This window comes from Alligator sinensis, unplaced genomic scaffold (genome assembly GCF_000455745.1).
Source record: "Alligator sinensis unplaced genomic scaffold, ASM45574v1 scaffold938_1, whole genome shotgun sequence".
NCBI lineage: Eukaryota > Metazoa > Chordata > Crocodylia > Alligatoridae > Alligator > Alligator sinensis.
The window spans coordinates 1,180,000-1,198,575 of NW_005842449.1; positions in this window are offsets into that span (position 1 = coordinate 1,180,000).

Genomic DNA, 18,576 nt, shown 5'->3' on the forward strand with positions numbered 1-18,576 from the left:
ATATAGCCATAAAAAGTAGAATGTACATATACTTATTAAAATAAATCCAATATTGTTTTTATGTATTTTATTATAAAAGTGCAATATACTTTGAAGTATAATTACACTGTTGGCTACCCACTCTTTCTTGTTTTTATTTTGAAAAATTTCTGGGTTAGTAATGGGTCCAAACTGGAACCTATTATCTGTATTCTCTTCCTTGCCCAAATCCTGAATTTGGTAGCCTGGGTAAAGTAGAACTTAAATCTTAACTATTTGCATTACGCAGCCCCAAATTCACTTTCATTTATTTAATTTTGAATAATTAAGGGTGTTGCTTTCCTATGGTAAGTTTCAAGTAAAAGGTGGTGGTGGAGGAGTTGAATCTCCTTACCCTTGTCTTGGAAGATAAGTATTAGACTCTTGTTAGAAGGTTGCTCATACTTTTGTATGCCAACCTGCATTGAAATAGGAGGAGATAAAGCTTCTGACTGATGTGGAGAGAACAGCAACAGATGTCAGACAGTTCTTTGCTTGCAGCAATTTGGAAAGTGGAGATAATGGAGTCAGAAATGGGAAATAATGGGGATTACAGGCATCCCCAGATCACTTCATAGCAGATTTGTGCTTTACCCTCTGCTTATGAACTGGGCTCTAATTCCCACTCTTGCACACCCCAACCAGAGCCTCCTCATGGTTCCCCCCCAAGTCCTGACTGAGAATAGTTTCTCACAACATAGACATGGAGCCTTTCTCTCTGCAAACTCCATGTTGAGGGAGCTTGAGCTGATAAATTCACAAAGTTTTCATTTAATTTTAGTAATGAAAAGGCGGGAGGATATTTTTTTTAAGCCCCTGTTGCATTTTGTTCAGAATTTTTGCACCTGATAAGTCTAATAATTTTCCTACAGGTGCTTTAATTGTTGCAGTCAATTTTCTGGTTACTAACTAAACATGAAGAATCCAAAGAAGTTGATAAATGAAGACATTGCATTTCACAGGGGAAAATCGCTTTTTGGAAAAAGCAAGTCACCATTAACAAATAAATGGCAGGAAGTCATACTTCACATAGAACTATAATAACAGTAATGACACAGTAAAACAAAAGCTAATAGCTGTGTAGGCATTTTGCTGGGAGCAAGTAATTGAGACACAGAAAGCAGTTTGGGAATGCCATAAAATGCATCACAGTTGACTACATGATGAGACATGTCAAAATGCTATAGTTAGCTGAAACCTAGCCAACATTTTTAAAATAAAATATTGTAGCAGCCTGGCCAATATTCCACAAGTGACCCTGAAGACCTGGGCCCTGGAATGGCATTCACAAGGTAGATTTTTAGGCATTTAGACTGGATCGTGAATCTGTTGTCAGTAGTTTAGACCTGAAAATATATTGCACTGAAGTGATAAAAAGTGATATACTAAATGAGCTATTTGCTGTGTTTCACATCCTGCTGTACTACAAAAATGTTTTGTAATAGCCAGGCACCAAATGTTATGGTTGCAAAGGAGACCAAAAGAGTCTCATAATGATTCCACTTGCTGCCTTGGTTTTTATTTGTTAGTGACTTTTTTTATATTCTACTAGCTGTCTAGAAAGGAAATAGAGGAAAATGACTGAATTATGGTGACCCTTTATAGGGTTTCTCATTCTGGAATTTGGAAGTGTAAAATTTCCTCCTTCATTATTTTTCCTCCTACTGTAAGACAAGACAAAAGAACAAAATTAACCCTTTAAAATATATACTTTTAGAAGTTTATTTTGTCCCTTTAGAATAATTTTTTCCTTGCTTTTGGCCAAATCCTGTTCATTTCTGCTACATACATAGGCCCCATTGTCATTAACAGCTCAAGAAAGTAAGTTGCATAACCAGGCCTAATGTTAGTAATAGGACAAATACTTATTGTTTGGGGGTTAGTGATTTTATATAGGAAAAGTGAGGATGATTTGGCTTTTTACAGTTGTTAGCTTTCTAAATAAACTATCCTTCAAAAGTGCAACAGAAATAACCCTCTAAATAGTCAATAAAGCTCCACTGAGAGAAAATGTGACATAAATCATTCTTGTAGAGCTATTTATAGATGAAGCAATGGCTGTGTTTTTTGGAATCCTCCAGATTATTTTATATTATCCTAGTAGTGCCACAAAGAAGAGAGAGAAATGGAAGGTTGTATGATCTTCAGATGGAGCAGAAATGTTTTGCTACTCTCTTCCTTGGAAAGATCTATTGATTTCTACCTGTCTGGCAGTTGGCAGTCATTTTCTTACCATAAGCATACAAGGTCAAATGCCAAATTTATCAATGCTGATACTCAAAGTGAAGATTCGGGGGGGAAGGAAGAAATGGGAAGTATGCCCCTCACTTCCTCCCATTACTTTGAGAAGCCCTGTGTTTAAAACAAAACAAAAAACCTGCAAACATTTGTGACAGTGCAAAGTGTGAACATGTCACCCACAAAAAAAACAACAGTTGATCATCTGCCTACAAGGAGTTTTTTTTAAGTAGTGTCATGGAATATTTGTTTATACAGAATGGTTCTGTAAAAAAAAAATTGCCAAGTGTATTTCAAATAAAATATTTTTTAAACTACTTTCACCACTTAACACAGGATATTTTAAAGTAAACTATAGGCTGCCAAGACAGGCAAATAAATGTAACAGAGAAATGCGGCAAAGTAGTTCTTACATACACCAGTATATAGTGCCTTGAAAGTTTCTGGTGCTAAATATTATGGATGGTATGTTTGTTATTAGTTGTCACTACAGTGCAATACAATTATTGATTGGAGGTGATTTTTATAAATTGAATCTGTTGCCAGTGGGAATAACTTTAAAGTGAGAAAAAATTCAGGTGCTATAATCTGACAGCATTAAATAAATCACATTTGTGGTGTTTCTCTAAGTGTTGGCTTAGAAAAATTGCTGAATTCAAGTTTTGTGGAAGGACTATATTAAAAAAACTGGGGGGGGGGGGGGGTAGATGATCTGGCATTGCATGCACACCCTAAATGCACAATTAAGTGAAAAGTGACATTTGATAATACAGGGTCTTGACTTTTGTTTTGTTTTTTAATTGAACTCACTAAAATTGAAAGTGTTCAACATAAAGCTAATGTCAAGAAAGGCATATTGCTATTATCACTTGATGTGTAGATGATGTCTTCATAGTGTTCTTTCCCAGTATTTATACTTTCTTCTCTTTTCTACAGGCTAGTCTACATTACACACCATTAGCCCTCAGAAGTTCATTTGGAAACAAGAAACAATTTTGTAAGTAATCAGTGCAAGCTGAGCATCTGAAGCTGCTAAGCATCTGGATTTGTTATTACACTTAGTTTTTATCAAGTGTATGCAGTCAAGTTCATTTTGTCAACATTTTGTTTTTAATTGTCTGAAACATTTGTTGCAGGGCTGAAATCTTGTATGCCAAGTTTGATCCAGAACGATTTTTACACAAAACTCATGAAGCCACATAAAGCAGGATTTGAAGTTCTGTATAAGTGATACTTCAATTATAACAGTAAAATTGGGCTCTATATATGAAACATGCATCCAATACTAGGTCACTTACTTTTTTGCCTGCATATGGATAATTCATAATTCAGTTATAAGGTTACTTTCTGTTGGAGGCTATTGATTCATAAAAGGGGTTACCCCAAGACAGAACCTTATAGTATAAGCCTAGAAATAATGGCACTGGGGTAACTGCATACACATGAACAGCTGGCTTGGGAAGAAACTATACTGGATTGAATTAAGGCAAAATTTCTTGAGTTTGGGCAGAATTACCCTGGTGTAAGGAGCTGCATTACACAGTTGCAGCTTCTTTTCTCCAGACAGCCGAGTGATTTCTCTGCGCACAGGAAGTACGCTTCCTTGTGTGACTAGCTTTATGTGATACTTTTCGTCCCAGGTTCTGTGTACTTGAGCCCCACAGAAGCACATCATTCTTGTCTAGATTTAGAGGACAATGAACTGCAGTAGAAGTACTAGTCTAGAGATTACTTGAATGTTTCCTGGCATTTTTGTTACTGTGGTTTATATCTGCTTTGAGAGATTTTTTTCAGTGCGATCATGGCACAGGTCTACATGTGCTAGTACTTCCAAATGTTGATTGCACTTGTATTGTAACAGCAGGAAACTTTTCAGTGCAGACTGCATCAGGGAAGGTTGGTAAAACATTAATTTCAATGCTAGAACAGGGGCCGGCAATGTTTTTGGGCCGAGTGCCAAAAACACCCACAACCTCAACTTTTAAGACGTTGGCATGCCAGAGGCAGACGATGGGGGAGTATCAAGGGCCTGATCCTTGTTGTGGCAACACAGCCTGACCCCTTGCCTGCTGTCCACCTCGAGGCACACGTGCCAAGCAAAATGTCTTCACGTGCCATGCTCTGGCACCTGTTCTGGGGCTTGCCTAGCCCTGTGCTAGAAGGTATTTACTCAGGTTTTTCCCTTCAGATGGGATATTTGATTTGGGAAATAGAGTTGTTATGGTTTGGAAAGTATTATTCTCCATTCTTTTGGATTTACATTATGCATATACAGATTGCCTTCATCTTTGAGGTCCTTGAGGAGAGTTGGGTTTTTTGCTTGGTTTTTTAATAAATACATTCATATGCTCAAAGGTTATAATAAGTAAACTTTATAAAATATAACATTTCCAACTCTGTCTCATGAGTTGGAATCTAAAAACTTAAAATTAATATAAAGTTACTTTTTAAATAGTTGGACTCCTTTTCTGCTTCCTTATCTGGATGTACTGTTTGTAAGTAAAGCCATTAAGGTATAAAACTTTTTTTAAAGAATGAGGACTGAAGTTTTTAATGCAATCACAAGACTTTGGGAGTTTGACAAGCACAGATATGTGAAAATCACAGGAGATGGCAACACTGTAAATATTTAATATTTAGCAGATGGCGCTTAAATGCCAAGGTGATGATTCTTAGAAATCCAGATTATAGGCAGGAGAAACACTTTTTAAAGTCCACCCCAATCAAGGGGTTACACTTAAATTAAAACATAGAGTATAAAAGCAGATTGAGAGCTGCAATGACCCACTAGAGATGGGACATTTAATCAGAAACAGATGACTGAATAGGTACTGCCTTTTCTGCAAATTTTAACATCTTTACTCCTGTAGTTATTAATTTCCTTCACCTGTTATCCAAATAATATGCGATTCAGAGGCTTGCAGATCAAATTGGTGTCTAACTACCAAATAATGCTTTTAGCAAGTCTGTGTGTTTGTGGTTCTGGAACCTGTAGAGGCACTAATCTTATGTTACTGGAAAAGGGCCATTAGCATTCTGTTATTGGCAGGCTGTGATATTAATGGTTTCTGTTTGGTCATGTACAGTATTGTATTTGTGTTAATTTATTTTCATGGTACTAAAGTCATTGTTCAAAGGTTGCTTTGTTTTTAGCTGCCAACATGAGTTTGAATCCAATGATGACTCGTTGCAATTTAAGCCTTATACCTGACATTTCATCTTCAGTGTCTTGGATTTAGCTTTCTATAGATATGTATATATGTTTTTTATAATGTGCTTGTGCCTTATTCGCATGCAGTTCAGCAAGACGATGTCTAAGCAATGAACATTAGGATGACTTTTCTTAGTGGTGTCCCACAAAGAATTGGCACCTGAGACAAACCCTGCAGGGGAGTGGGGAGAGGGTGCACAGAGTTTTGAGAGCAGGAGGGAGAGCATGTGGGGAGTGAGAGGGGAAGGCAGGGGGGGCCCAGCAGTCTTCTGTGTGCCAGGTACTCTTAAATAGTACCTGTCTGAACAATTCCTGCAATCACTTCATGCTCTTTGTGCCCCAGCTATTGGTCTTAAAACAGTGGTGACAGCAGCTGGGGACTGTTTTGGAGCTCCTGGCTTGGCAAAACTGCCAGGGTGCAAGGGCTGCATAGATGAGGGGCAGTTTTGGCACCCCTCCTATCTTGGCACCCGGGGTGGGTGCCCATCTTGCCCACATTTAGTTAAGCTACTGATTTTTCTGCAGTAATTTGATTTACCCACTAGAATTCTCTCTTATTTTTCAACCATAATATAGTCTTATCCCTGACCAGATTGTTGTCCCCAAAGGACAGTGAGTTCGTGCCCGGTGCGCTTGTGCCAATAAACACACAGGGGTGGAGGATCCAACTTAATCGTTATTTCTGCGCAGAAAGTGGTGCTTGGCAATCGTTCGCAAAGCAAGCACCCACACCCCAGTGGGCGTCTGCCTTATATAGCTACGTAACAGGTTAAACTTGCTGATGTGGTGAAATGTGTAGCAAGCCCAGCAAGTAACCCCCCTTCCAGCTCCCCCCCAAGTAACCCCCCTTCCAGCTCCAGAACTTTGTTGATACAGCTTTTCCTCTAGCGAGGCCAGCAATTAAACAACTAAGCAACAAGCGATCTCCCCCAGCCTAAACAACCTACTCTATGCCCTTGGTTAGATAAAATACTTTTTCAAAACATACAAAGATGTTCCTGAAGTAGAAAATGCATAGTAAAAGTTCAGGGGATCTCTGCTGGACATGGCTTCCAGCCCTACCTCTGTCCCTAGGGGTTTAGCCAGGTGCCCCTGAAACAAGGGGTGCTTATCAAGATCATTCAGATCCTTTTATTGCCCAAACTCTTATTGACTTCAGTGTGACTCAGATTAAGACTTATTTATTTAAGGGTAGTTTTTAAAAGATAAGCATGGGTCCAGATACTCAAGAATACGTCCTTGAGACTGAGAACATGTGTATTTGGTAATTGTGTTGGTCTGCATTTCTTTATGTTTTCAGTCTGGCTCTCACATGAACTCTAGTTCTGCTGTAAGCACAGAGAAGTCAGTTGCCTCAGTTACCCTGTCCATAAAATGGAGATGATGATTATCTCTCTAAAAGCCCAGAAAGATAACTAAGGCAATGTTTATATTAAAAAACTATAATTTGAAAAGTGCTACATATATGCAAATTTGTATTTGCTATGTATTTGATCCATCTTCCTTCCTAAAATTGGACACGCACTTTTCAATTTTGTGAGATGGTATGTAGAAAATTTGATTTGATAGATTTGAAAAAGATCACGAAAAATAAAATAATTTTTCAGATTGCCAAATAAAAGCCTTCATTACTTGTGAATAGTAAATTTATGGATAGCGATCAAGCCTTGTGTAAGAGGACCACTTCTGCTACTGCTGCTGAAATTCCAGCACGAGTAAGGCCTTCTGATCATTATTAGATATGACATTTTTCTTCTTTTTTTGTCTTAGACTGCTTTATAGTGTTGCTGTCCACTGCTAAACAATCACAATATTCATCCTAAAGTTTGCAACATTTTTGTGATAGGCCAAGTGGCTCTTAAATGTAGCACTTATATAGGATGGTTCTACACACACATTCATATACAGGCACATGTTCTCACATACCCCTGGACACCAGTTTTACTTTGGGGCAACTTAAGTGACTTCAGTGGAGTAACTCCTGATTTACATCAGTATGAGTGAGTAGCATATGTGGCCTAGAGTCTCTAATTCATCTGAGATTAAATTAGCTGCATACGCTATTAAGAATGTGGTAGTATTTACTGGATGATGGGAATGGATTTAACTAACAGAACAATAGGAATTGACTATCTGATCCTGAAAAACTATAGTCTCCAAAGCAGTTTTTACTCTCTTGAATATTCCCCTGGAATTTATGCAATGAATAATGTGAATATGGACTTTTTGCTTGAGTAAATTTATACAGGATTAGACTGTAGGTATTTATGCTATGTTCATCTCTGTGTTATCTGAGTGCTCCACAAAAATTGCGTCAAGTGCTATTTAATTATTCTTTTCATTGTTTATTATGCCAAACTTCTTTGAGGACAAAAGATAAGATTCAGTGACCAAAGAAAATGGTTTATTTATGAGGGACACAGTTGAGAGCCCTCGAGTAGTGAGATTAAATTCTTTTCAGCTGTTTGCATGCCAACTTCTGCAGCTCAGCAGTGTGATGTACAAAAAGAAAAGCGAGAAAGATAAGAGACCTCATGTGGGTCTTGGTGATTCTGAGCAATCTGAATTCGCATTTAAATCAGATTACTTGGCACCTCACAAAGTCCTGCCCTTGAGTTGCAGGGAATTATGACCTGATACTGCACCCTTTAAATCGGTCATAGTTTTTCCAGCCCTTTAAGCGGAGCAGGATTCAGTTCCTCATTCAGTTCTTCAAAGGTATGTAGGCACCTATTACTATCTGAACCCTAGTTCTTGGGAGTTCTGCCTGGATAAATGGTACAGAATTGGATTCTGCTGAAACAAGGGGCCACAGGGAACTCTGGACATCTTACAAAGTGCTCAGGAAATTATCATTGTTGGGGTTGACCATAAGGGCAGTAAGGGCAGTGCAAAACTGCTGTTGGCTTCAGGTCAAGTTGCTAGGCACAATTATGTCAGACAATGCTTGCTCACTTTTGGTCCTATCCTATTCCCAGTGGCCAAGCATAGCGGTTTCAGAAGTGCAGGCATCAGGGCCTTTCTTTACGCCATACCAAAATGAATTACACAGTTTCACAACTTTAAAGCTAGAATAAGAGTCTGTTTTCTACCTGGAAATTGAAGGGTTTTTAATTTGATTGTTACCAAATGCTTCTGAAAGAGTAGAGCCTAGAACCTGAATTACTAGCTGTTTAGATTCACCAGAAAATAACTTGTGTTTCAGCCTTTAGTACATTAATCTTTTAATATTTAAAATAAACGTTTAGATCTTTCATTTAAATTATCAGAATTCAGAAGCATTTCTGCAGTCATTTTGATTGGCTGGACTGTGAAGTGCAAAAAACAGAAGCAGCATCAGAAGGCACTGAAATTTTCCACGGAGCTTTGTTGTTATGCATTAGTTGTATTGTGGTGGTACCTACGGGCTCCCCCAAGCACAGATCAATATCCCATTGTGTGAGCAATGTATACACATCTAACAATACACTGTATCTAACTACAGTGATTATTAACACCTTCAAGGGGTGAGTGAGTATTTTCCTTTTTTTTTTAAAAGGCTAATTCTGAAATACATAACTAACACATTATTTGGTATGGCACAGGTAGCAAAGAAAATACTATATTGCTCTTGCATCTGAATCAAGAGGTACAGGAAGAGTTGTCTGAAACCCACCCACCTCTGTATGCTTTTTGCAGCTCTGACTGTGTCAGGAAAGAAGTGAGCTGGATAGGCCAAGGGTCACAAAATATTCATTTTGCTGGACCTAGTGTTATCTAGCATAACAACAATGTACAAGACTGACTCTATCTAGTAACTAAAATAAATCCTGTGAATAGTAGATATTCAGATAACATTAGTCTTGCTAGCCTAACACCCAGGACAAACTGTTTGTTAGGATGTTCACAAAGATTTCCATTTCACAATTGTAGTCTAAGAGTTACAAAGTCTGACCTTGTCTTTCTTTCTGTCTGATGTTTCTGCCACAGAGAAATTTAACAGCAAAGAGTACAAAATCTGATGCGTTTGAGTTGGGCTGTGTATGTAAATATAACTATGAGGGTATAAATATCCTTCTTCTGAACATGTGCATAAATGGTTTGAGTACACTTAACATTGTTACATCTGGGATGAATATATATATACACACACACATACAAATTGGTTGCACGTGCACGTTATATTTGTAGTTGCTTACTTAAGTCTCATGTGAAAATATGGGCCCAAGACAGATCTAAGATTTTGAAAAAGGGGCTGTGGCAGATACAATTGGTGGTGGAGACTGGCAGTGGAGAGCTCACTGTGCATGCAGTAAGACAGTTGAAGGAGGGTGCAACTGTACCACCACAGCCATTCTCTTGGATCTGCCCCATATAGGCCTATATTTCATTTTAGTTACTTTAGTAGAATAGCAGTAACATTATTTATTTCAAGTGAAGTTTCTGTCTAGTTGCATTAAAAATTCATCTGTTTTAGATTGTTGCCAATCTAGACTGATATTAGCCCTAACTCCATAGTGTCTGAAAGCCTTGTCATGGTCTTCATTTGGAAAATGATCATTATCAGGCCTGCTGAACTGCATAATTTCCCATTGAGTGACATGATATATCATGGGTAAAGCAGTAATCAGACTCAGTTGCCAAGTATTTAAACATATGACTTGTAGTCTGAACAGGTTGTATAGTTCTGTTAATAGGTTAGACAATGGATTTGTTATAGGATGGCTTGGAGAGGAATGATCCTGCCTCATGCAGAAGGTTTGACTAGAAGAGGCTTGGAGGTCTCTTCAGCCCTGCTTATCTATTATTCCAGTCTGACTGCGGGCTGATTTACAAAAAAAAAAAAAAAAAGTGTCAGCTTTTTGACATATGATAAGAAGATGCTCCAATTTGTTTGTTTTTAAGCAAGATCACTTTGTAACTTCCTTTTGTTACTCTGCTTTTACATTTTCTATAGAAGTTTAACATTTCCTGAAAACCAGCATTTTGCCCTTGGGGACCAGTACCATGGTCTGTTGTCTTGAGAGCATGTAGAGGCTGTACAGCATTGGGGCTGGCCAGAAAGTATGAATTCTATTACTTACGACATTTTGAGGTTTTAATATTTGGTTTTGTTTCATATCTGAATGTAACCTAGGTATTTTGAAATGTGAGAGACACCTGTACACATGGGCATGCTCCCCAGAACGGTTAATAGCGAGTGGTTTGAGGATTCACTTGGCATATGTGGAGGGCCAAGTTCAAGTCCTCTGATGTGAAGCAATGCCTTGAACATAGGTCTTACTTATCTCAAGTATTATGAGTGTCCTCTTTACTGCCATATAAGGTGCAGACAGAAATGACAGTTTCTCCCAATCTGGCCCCTGAAAGCACTCTACAGTCATGACCAAACATGTGCACAGCTACAGAGCACTTTAAATGGGCCCAGTCCCATGACAATCTGAACTGTCATTGCTTGAGGGTTCCGATGAAGACGCTACAAAATGGAGAACCTTCAGTAATTTGTATCTGCGCATGCCAGGCTGGACTGATGCAGCTCAGCCCTGCTCCTGTCTTCAGAATGGAAGGAGGGGAAGGAACTGGAGGGAGTTTGGTCTAGGGTTTTTCAGCTGGTGCTGGAGGGGTGGGGTGGGTGGATTGGAGCTCACCCTCCACCATTGGCTGCGCAACCCCCAGAATGAGCTCCCCCCATTCCCTTTCCCCTGGTCCATTCTGAGAACAGCACCAGGGCTGGGAGGTGGAAGTGGGGTTGGTAGGGGAGAGCAGTTGCAGGCTTGCAGCTGCTCTAAACAGCAACTCAATTCCTCAACCCTGGGACCCAACAGTGAACATCTGTTGGGTCCAGGGGAACATTGTAACTCATGGCACTTCTGCAAAGCACCACAAATTGCAATGGGGATCTGCTTTTCTGTCTGCGCCTATAGAATCAATTGTCTTTCTCTGACCCTAGTACAGTTTACTTTCTACAGTTGGTGGTGTTGGGTAGGGAGTTGGGATGAAGTAGTGCTGATGTTTCACCTCCTCACCTCTACCCACCTATTCAGTATGAGAACATACAGACGATGCATGTAGCCAGCACCATGTAGTAAAAGGTTGACTTGCACTGATATATTACAGTGCAAGTAATATATCAGTGCACAATCAGTGGAGTAATGCTCCAATGTATTGGAGCATTACTGGGCTAAAATCAGGCTTTGAGTAACCTGGATCACACGACTGGTAATGAAACACTGTTTTTATTTCACAATTTGCAAATAAATGCCAAATGTAACTACTGGTACAAAAATGTGCAAGTTTTCTCTCTCTGCTTACACAACCCTGTTCAGCAGCTCTCAGTAACTGTCATTTGTTGTTCAGTCAGAGGTGTAATGTGAGAAGAGTGTACCCAAGATAGTCTTCTCTTGCCCTTCCCTGATTGTACAGCATGCAAGAGCAGCAGCAAACAGAGGGGCAGGCAATGTGGGTCATGGATTACAAGGTATTTTGGTAATTGTAGGTCTCTAGAGAGGCAGCAGACTTTGCTGCTGCTGGGTGGAACTTTCATCCCATTTTTTTTTTTTTTTTTTTTGCTGCCAAAGCGCATGTCAAAAGGGCAAATAAATTGCTGATTTCAGCAACAAAAATGCAATCAATTCTCCCCCCCAGCAACAGCGAACTCCATTGTCTCTCTATAAAGCTATGCTTTCATAATACCTTGCACCCTGTGTGACAGCTGAAAATTGTGTCTAAGGTGCTTGCTGAATGCTGTGAAAATTTGACTAAATGTTTTTGTCATTTGTTCAGATATTAACCTATATGTTGTTGTTAAGAGCCTAATTAAAGTCAAAGAGTAATGAGGCCTAGTACATTTAGCAAGACCTTGTAGAAGTAGTGGTAGGCCCTCTAGTGTAGTAAAAAATTAACCTTATCAAAAGAATGCAAGGCTTGTACTGCTATTGGTCAGTCCTAAGGAAAGTTTGCAGTGGGAGAATCTGGATGGCTGTAAGTTATCAGCATAGCTCAGATGGTATAAATTGGCTAGCACATCCAGAAATCATTTAGAAGGAAGACGCAGCTCTGTAAAAGAAACTACTGATTTAAAATTAGCTGCTAACCTGGATTTGTGGACTAGTAGATCTTGAGGAGCCCAAGGACTAAATACCAGGGTCCTTCCCAGTACCCCGCGGACAGCGCTGATCGGGGATGCCTGACTTTGCTGAGCTTTGAGGTGAGAAACTTGTCATATATCAGGCATCAGAGGGCACTGCCGATAAGTTGCCAATGCAAATTATTATTGTCTGTCATTGTAGCATTATTTTTTATGCGTAGTTGTGTGTTTGTTAAGTCAATACACCTTTCTTCCCTTTCTACCCCCAACCACACTCTCAATCCCGAACCCTCTTCAGGCAGCTAGGACAACCCTGTAACACAAATTGTCTGTACTGCTGCAGTGCACAACTAGGAAGTGCGTGCTGAGTAGTTAATGGAAAAGTGAGACACCCCCTTTCTTTCTAGCACCCCTCCTCTTAGGTAGTACCTGGAGCAGGTGCCCCACTTGCCTACCCCGCATTAAGTGTTCATAGATTCATAGAAGTAGGGCCAGAGGGAACCTGAGCAGATCATCTAGTCAGACCCCCTGCCCTGGGCAGGAATGAATACAGGGCTCTCATGACCCCTACTAATTTTCAGCTCAAATGACTCCAGCTAGGGAGTTATCAAGCCTCCTTTTAAAGACCCCTAAAGTAGGAGCCAGCACCACTTCCCTTAGAAGCTGGTTCCAGATCCCAGCTGCTTTGACTGTGAAGTAGTGTCTCCTGATGTCTAGCCTGTACCTACTCTCAATCAACTTGTGGCCGTTGTTCCTTGGTACTCCGGGAGGTGCTCGGGGGAACAGGTTGTCACCCAATCCCCTCTGGTCCGCCCTAGTAAGTTTATAGACAGCCACTAGATCCCCTTTCAGCCTTCTCTTGTGAAGGGGTGGGACCCTCTGGACCCTTCTCTGGACCCTCTCGATGCTGGCCTCATCCCTCCTGAAGTGTGACGCCTAGAACTAGACACAGTACTCCAACTGTGGCCTGATCAGCGTCGCATAGAGGGGGAGGATCACCTCCTTGGACCTGCTCATGATGCATCTGTGGACACATGACAAGGTGCGGTTAGCCTTGCTGTCCGTATCCTCACATTGGTGGCCCATGTTCAGTTTAATTTTTTCAGACAAAAGTGTCTTGTTATGTATTTCTGTTTTAAATGATCACATATAACCTCTGTGCAGTATGATATAAGTCACTTGATATGCAGAAATGCACTCTACAAATTTGATAAATTCTTCTGTGAATTTAAACAGAGATGTTAAGGCATTGTAATTCCCCAATATTGAATATAATGTTAAAACAATTTATTTCATTCACTTAGGCGAACTTAATTAATACACTCATTGCATCTAATTAGACCCACTGAAGGAATATTTGCTATATTTCAAGATTACTGTCTTTCATATAAATTCTTTCCAGTTCCTCAAAAGAAACTCAGGGAAGTAAGAAAAGCTGCTTGATTAGCCTAGACCAGCCTAGACCTTTTGGACCTGCAGAGCTGGGCCAATCCACAGGCCAATCAAGTCCTGTGTACCAGGATTGGGTCCTGGGGTTTGGCACCACCCCCTCCCACTCCAGCATGCCAGGATTGAGTCTCAGGAGCCTGGTGCTGCCCTTACCCAGTCCTTCATGTAGGGATCAGGTGCCCAATTTAGCATGCAGAGGCTGGAAATTTAGCAGTGGGGGAGCAGTGCCACCACCCTCCCACCATCACATTTCTAAACCTAATTGGGGAGCACTGTGGACTGGATAGGACTGCAAACTTGATCTGGCCCGCAGCCTGGGGTTTGAACACCCGTGGCCTAGACTGCCAGAAATTCTCTTTCTAAGAGGGGTAAAAATCACTGCATGAAAAATACATAAAAATTTAGAAACTAGAATTTGTAAAGGAATTATTTACAATAAATGTGTTGGTAGAGCCATTAAAACTTACAAAGAATAAGTCATGACTGAGTTGCTGCAAGGTGGTATGGTGTCATAAAGATGGATGGTTATATATTAAGTTCTGTTACTGTATAGTGTGTCATGAGGAGGGGACAAAATGGAAGAATGAAAAATTAGTTCTGTGATGATTGAATTTGGCCATATAAATTTGACAATAGCCAAAGAATTACAAAATTACAATCTACCTTTTGCAAGGGCTGGCACAAAGCCCAGAGAACAGAGACTGAATCCGTGCTGTGCTCTTTTTGCTGTAGGTGAGTATCGGGGTTGGGGGGAAAGTACTTAATTCCTTTTTGTGATGCAGCTTATTGTGATATGCCTAGCCAACAGCTCTGGTCGCTAAACAGGGCACTGTGCCAGCATTCCCCTCACTTCTCATTCTTGTTTTCTTGCTTGCAGGAGGCGATAATACATTCTGTCCGGAACAGTCAGAATCACAACAGAAGCAGAACTGAGTAAGGTAAAGTGTACTGTACTGCACAAAAAAATAAGGGCTGTGACAATACACTGCAAAGAATTAAGTCATCACTTTCTTGTGGCATTCATGTTTCAAACTTCCAGTGCACTATACAGCTAGGAACTCGCATAGATGTACACGTGATGGAGTTACATAACAACCTATACTGAAATGGGTGCATGAGGAAGGGAGAATTTTACCCATTATATGCACAAAATTACAGGTGCAGCAATATATCAGTCACATATTGGATCAGCACTGATGAAAGGAACATTAACATTATTGGCAATTGGCTTTTTTGGCTGGTGTAGCCAATAATTTTATTGATAAATCCTTACGTGCATGCACATAGCCAGGAACACAGCCTTGGAGAGCAGCTTCCTGCTGGTAAGTCTGTGGAGGGGGAAGGGGCAGGGCTGGGCAGGGCAAGGGGCAGATCAAAGCTCCCATAGTGAGGGAGGGAGTGGGGCAGGGGCAAGGGCAGGTTCTGCCCAGCCAGGACATGGCACAAGACACTCGCAGGTGGCTCGGGGGTGAGGGGAGGCACAGAGGGGGGGTCACTCCTCACCACTGCACACACCTCCAGGGCATGTGCCCCTCTGGATTTGTGAGCGCAGTGAGAGTGGTCTACAGGGTTGGGGCCAGGGGCTACGCCAGCCTCTTCCTGGTGGGGGTGCTGGGTAGAGGTGGGGCAGGCAGTGCTGGGAGGGCTGGCTGCAGGGTGGGAAAATTCGCCATAGCCACCCCTCCCAGCACCAGCGCTGCCACCTGCCCCACCCAAAGCACAGCCCCAGCCTAGCCCCACCACCCACCAGGAAGAGACTGGCAGCACATGCCCCCCATGCCTCCCCTGGGGGTGTGCGCAGCTGAGGGGAGCTGCCCCCCCAACCTCTCCTGCAGACCCCTGGATGTGCCACCCATGGGTCCATCTCATGACCCGCACTGGCTGGGAAGCACCTGCCCTTGCCCCTCCCCCCCCCCCTCCCTCACCATGGGAGCCTTGATTTGCCTCTTCTGCCCCTTCCCTCCTGCATGCCCCTTTCCCCCCCTCCAGACTTATAATTTTTTAAGCATTTGTTAGCAAATTCATAAAAATTTAGAAGCCAACCTCTTAAAAAAATAGAATGAATCTTAGCCTTGAAACCATAAACCTGAACCTGCCCTGTGAAATATTTTAAATGGTAGAAAATTATCTATTAAAAATGTAGGAATAATAATAAAAAAGTGAGATGTTTTCTGATCACCTATTTTTGTTCTCCTGTAACTGAAAATATTTTAATCTTTCTGAACTAAATTGAGTCCTATAATATAGCTTGTTTAGAGCAGCGTTTATCTACCTGTGGGTCATGACCCCAAAGTGGGTCACAATAATATGAAAGGGTCACAAACTTTAAAAATGGATTTTCCTTTAAAGGAGGAAAACGGCAAGTTTCCCCTTGCAGGCCAGCAGAGTTCCAGGCAGCATGGAGAACAGCTCCTGCGGCTCCCCAAAGGTAAATCTATGGGGTGGGGGGGCATAGAAAATACAGCAGGAGTGTGGGGGGGGCACAGGTGACATGTTAGGAGGGTATGGGGTGACACCTGCCCCCCCCCAGATTTGTGTACCCACGGTGGGCATGGGGCTGCAGCCTGGCCAGACTAGTGTGGGCAGAAGTCACTTCTGTGGCCCAGCAGGCAGAACCCAACATTGGAGGGCAGAGTGGGACAGTGAAACTTGCTGCTGTTGCCAGGACCCCTGTGCCAGCTGCACCATGAACAGTGAGAGGAGTAATGACTGGGGGGATGAGGCGGCCATACTGTTCTTACTTTCTCCACTGCTGGCCACTTGTACTCTAGAGCCACTGTGTCTCTACCCTGCCATCATGGCCTGGCCACTGCTGCCACTCCCCTCAGACTGTGGAGAGAGGTGGCAGTGCGAGCGGCCTGGGAGGAGTGGCAGCAGTGGCTGGGCCATGGTAGTGGAGTAGAGCTGTGGTCCAGAGCCTGAGTGACTGGCAGCAGGAGCAGGTGAAGGCAGCGCAGCCCTCCCCCATCTGTTACTCCTTGTGCTGCTGGTGCCTGGGGTGGGGGGCAGCAGGTTGGGAGTGAGTGAGTGGCACCAGCAGGTCTGGGAGGGCTGCGGGTTGGGAGTGAGGGGCACTGGTAGGGCCAGGGGGATGTTTTCTACTTAAACTATTTATTGGTTCGGGACTGCCCAACTATGTTTACAAATGGTACAAAAAAGCTTGAGAACCATTTCTTTAGAGTATTATCCCAGTGCATTGGGCTAAGAAACAGTGTGCTTTTTTAGATACATCACTTAATTTCTCTGCTTGTTTTCCCATTTGCAAAATGGTAATAATGAGAATTGCTTTCTTTGGAAAGGCACATTAAAATCTGGATGAAGAAGTGATAATCAGTGAAAGCATTTAATTATTAACACCTTTGGGTAGAAGAAATGACCATGCTATGGGTTGGGCAGGCACCACATGGAGACTGGTGGTTTTAACTGGTGCATTTAATTTGTAAGGGGTCATGAGAGTTGGCTGTATTGGTTGGTCATGGAGAGGTCATTATGGAAATTGGCTGTATTTTCTGTGGCTAGAGATTGACTTTTTCTCAGTAATACCAGTATAAATGCGTATGATGTGAGCCAAAAATTGTTCTGCTAAAAACTTTGTCCATCCCTATTGATGTTAGTGGTTCAACACAGAATATAATTCCAGGCAGAATTTACTCTGTGCAGCTCTGAAACATGCAAACAGCATTTTACCGACATCTTTATCACTATTGATTTATTCAAAGCAAGGTCTGTCACTCTGAAAAACTGCCATTATCCAAACTGCCATGGGAATTTCCTGCACACTGGGTTTTCATTATAGGGTTTCTTTTTACCCATTCCTCTCCCATATGAAGTACATTATTAGTTTGATTCAAGAAGCACAAAATTTCATGTCACGTTGCTAAGGAAGCAGTTTAATCTTTGTCTCTTTCTCAAATTCTGCAAATAGTAAGTCTCATAACACCCATCTGTGATTATTCAAACTGCTTTACAAATTAAAGCAAAGAGAAATTAAGCACCCTTTCAAAATCATGGAGAGTCAGTGTAATAAATGATTTCGGAAAAGGTATAAAATCATTTGTAAAGTATGCAAATAAAGCAAAAAATGGTGTGCGGTAAATGGTAAGGAAATATCAATTATATATAGGCTGACCATAGGGAAATCCCAGAAATCTGGGACATTGCTGCCCTGCCCCCTATACTCTCACAAGTCAGTGGCTGTAAGGCTGCGGGCCAGTCAGGCAGCGGTGTCTGCATGCCCACCTGCAAGGCACTGTGCTGCTTCAACTTCTGGCCAGACTATACCCCATCCCCCTGCATTTCTGAGATGCCCATTATAATCCCCAACAACCAGCTGGGACCAGCCTTTGAAATTCAAGACTGTCCCTGCTAAACTAGGACATATGGTCATCCTACTTGCATCGTGTCCTGGATTGCATTATAAACTAGGTTCACTTGACCAACATGCAAATTAGTACGGATTCAAGTTAATAAGCACAGACATCCTGGAACAAAGAATGTAGTTCAGTTATAGGAAAGGGAGAATGGTGATTTGAGGGTCATGTGCTTAAATAACTGAACATGAGCTCCCAGGGTAATGTGTTGGCAGAACAGACCA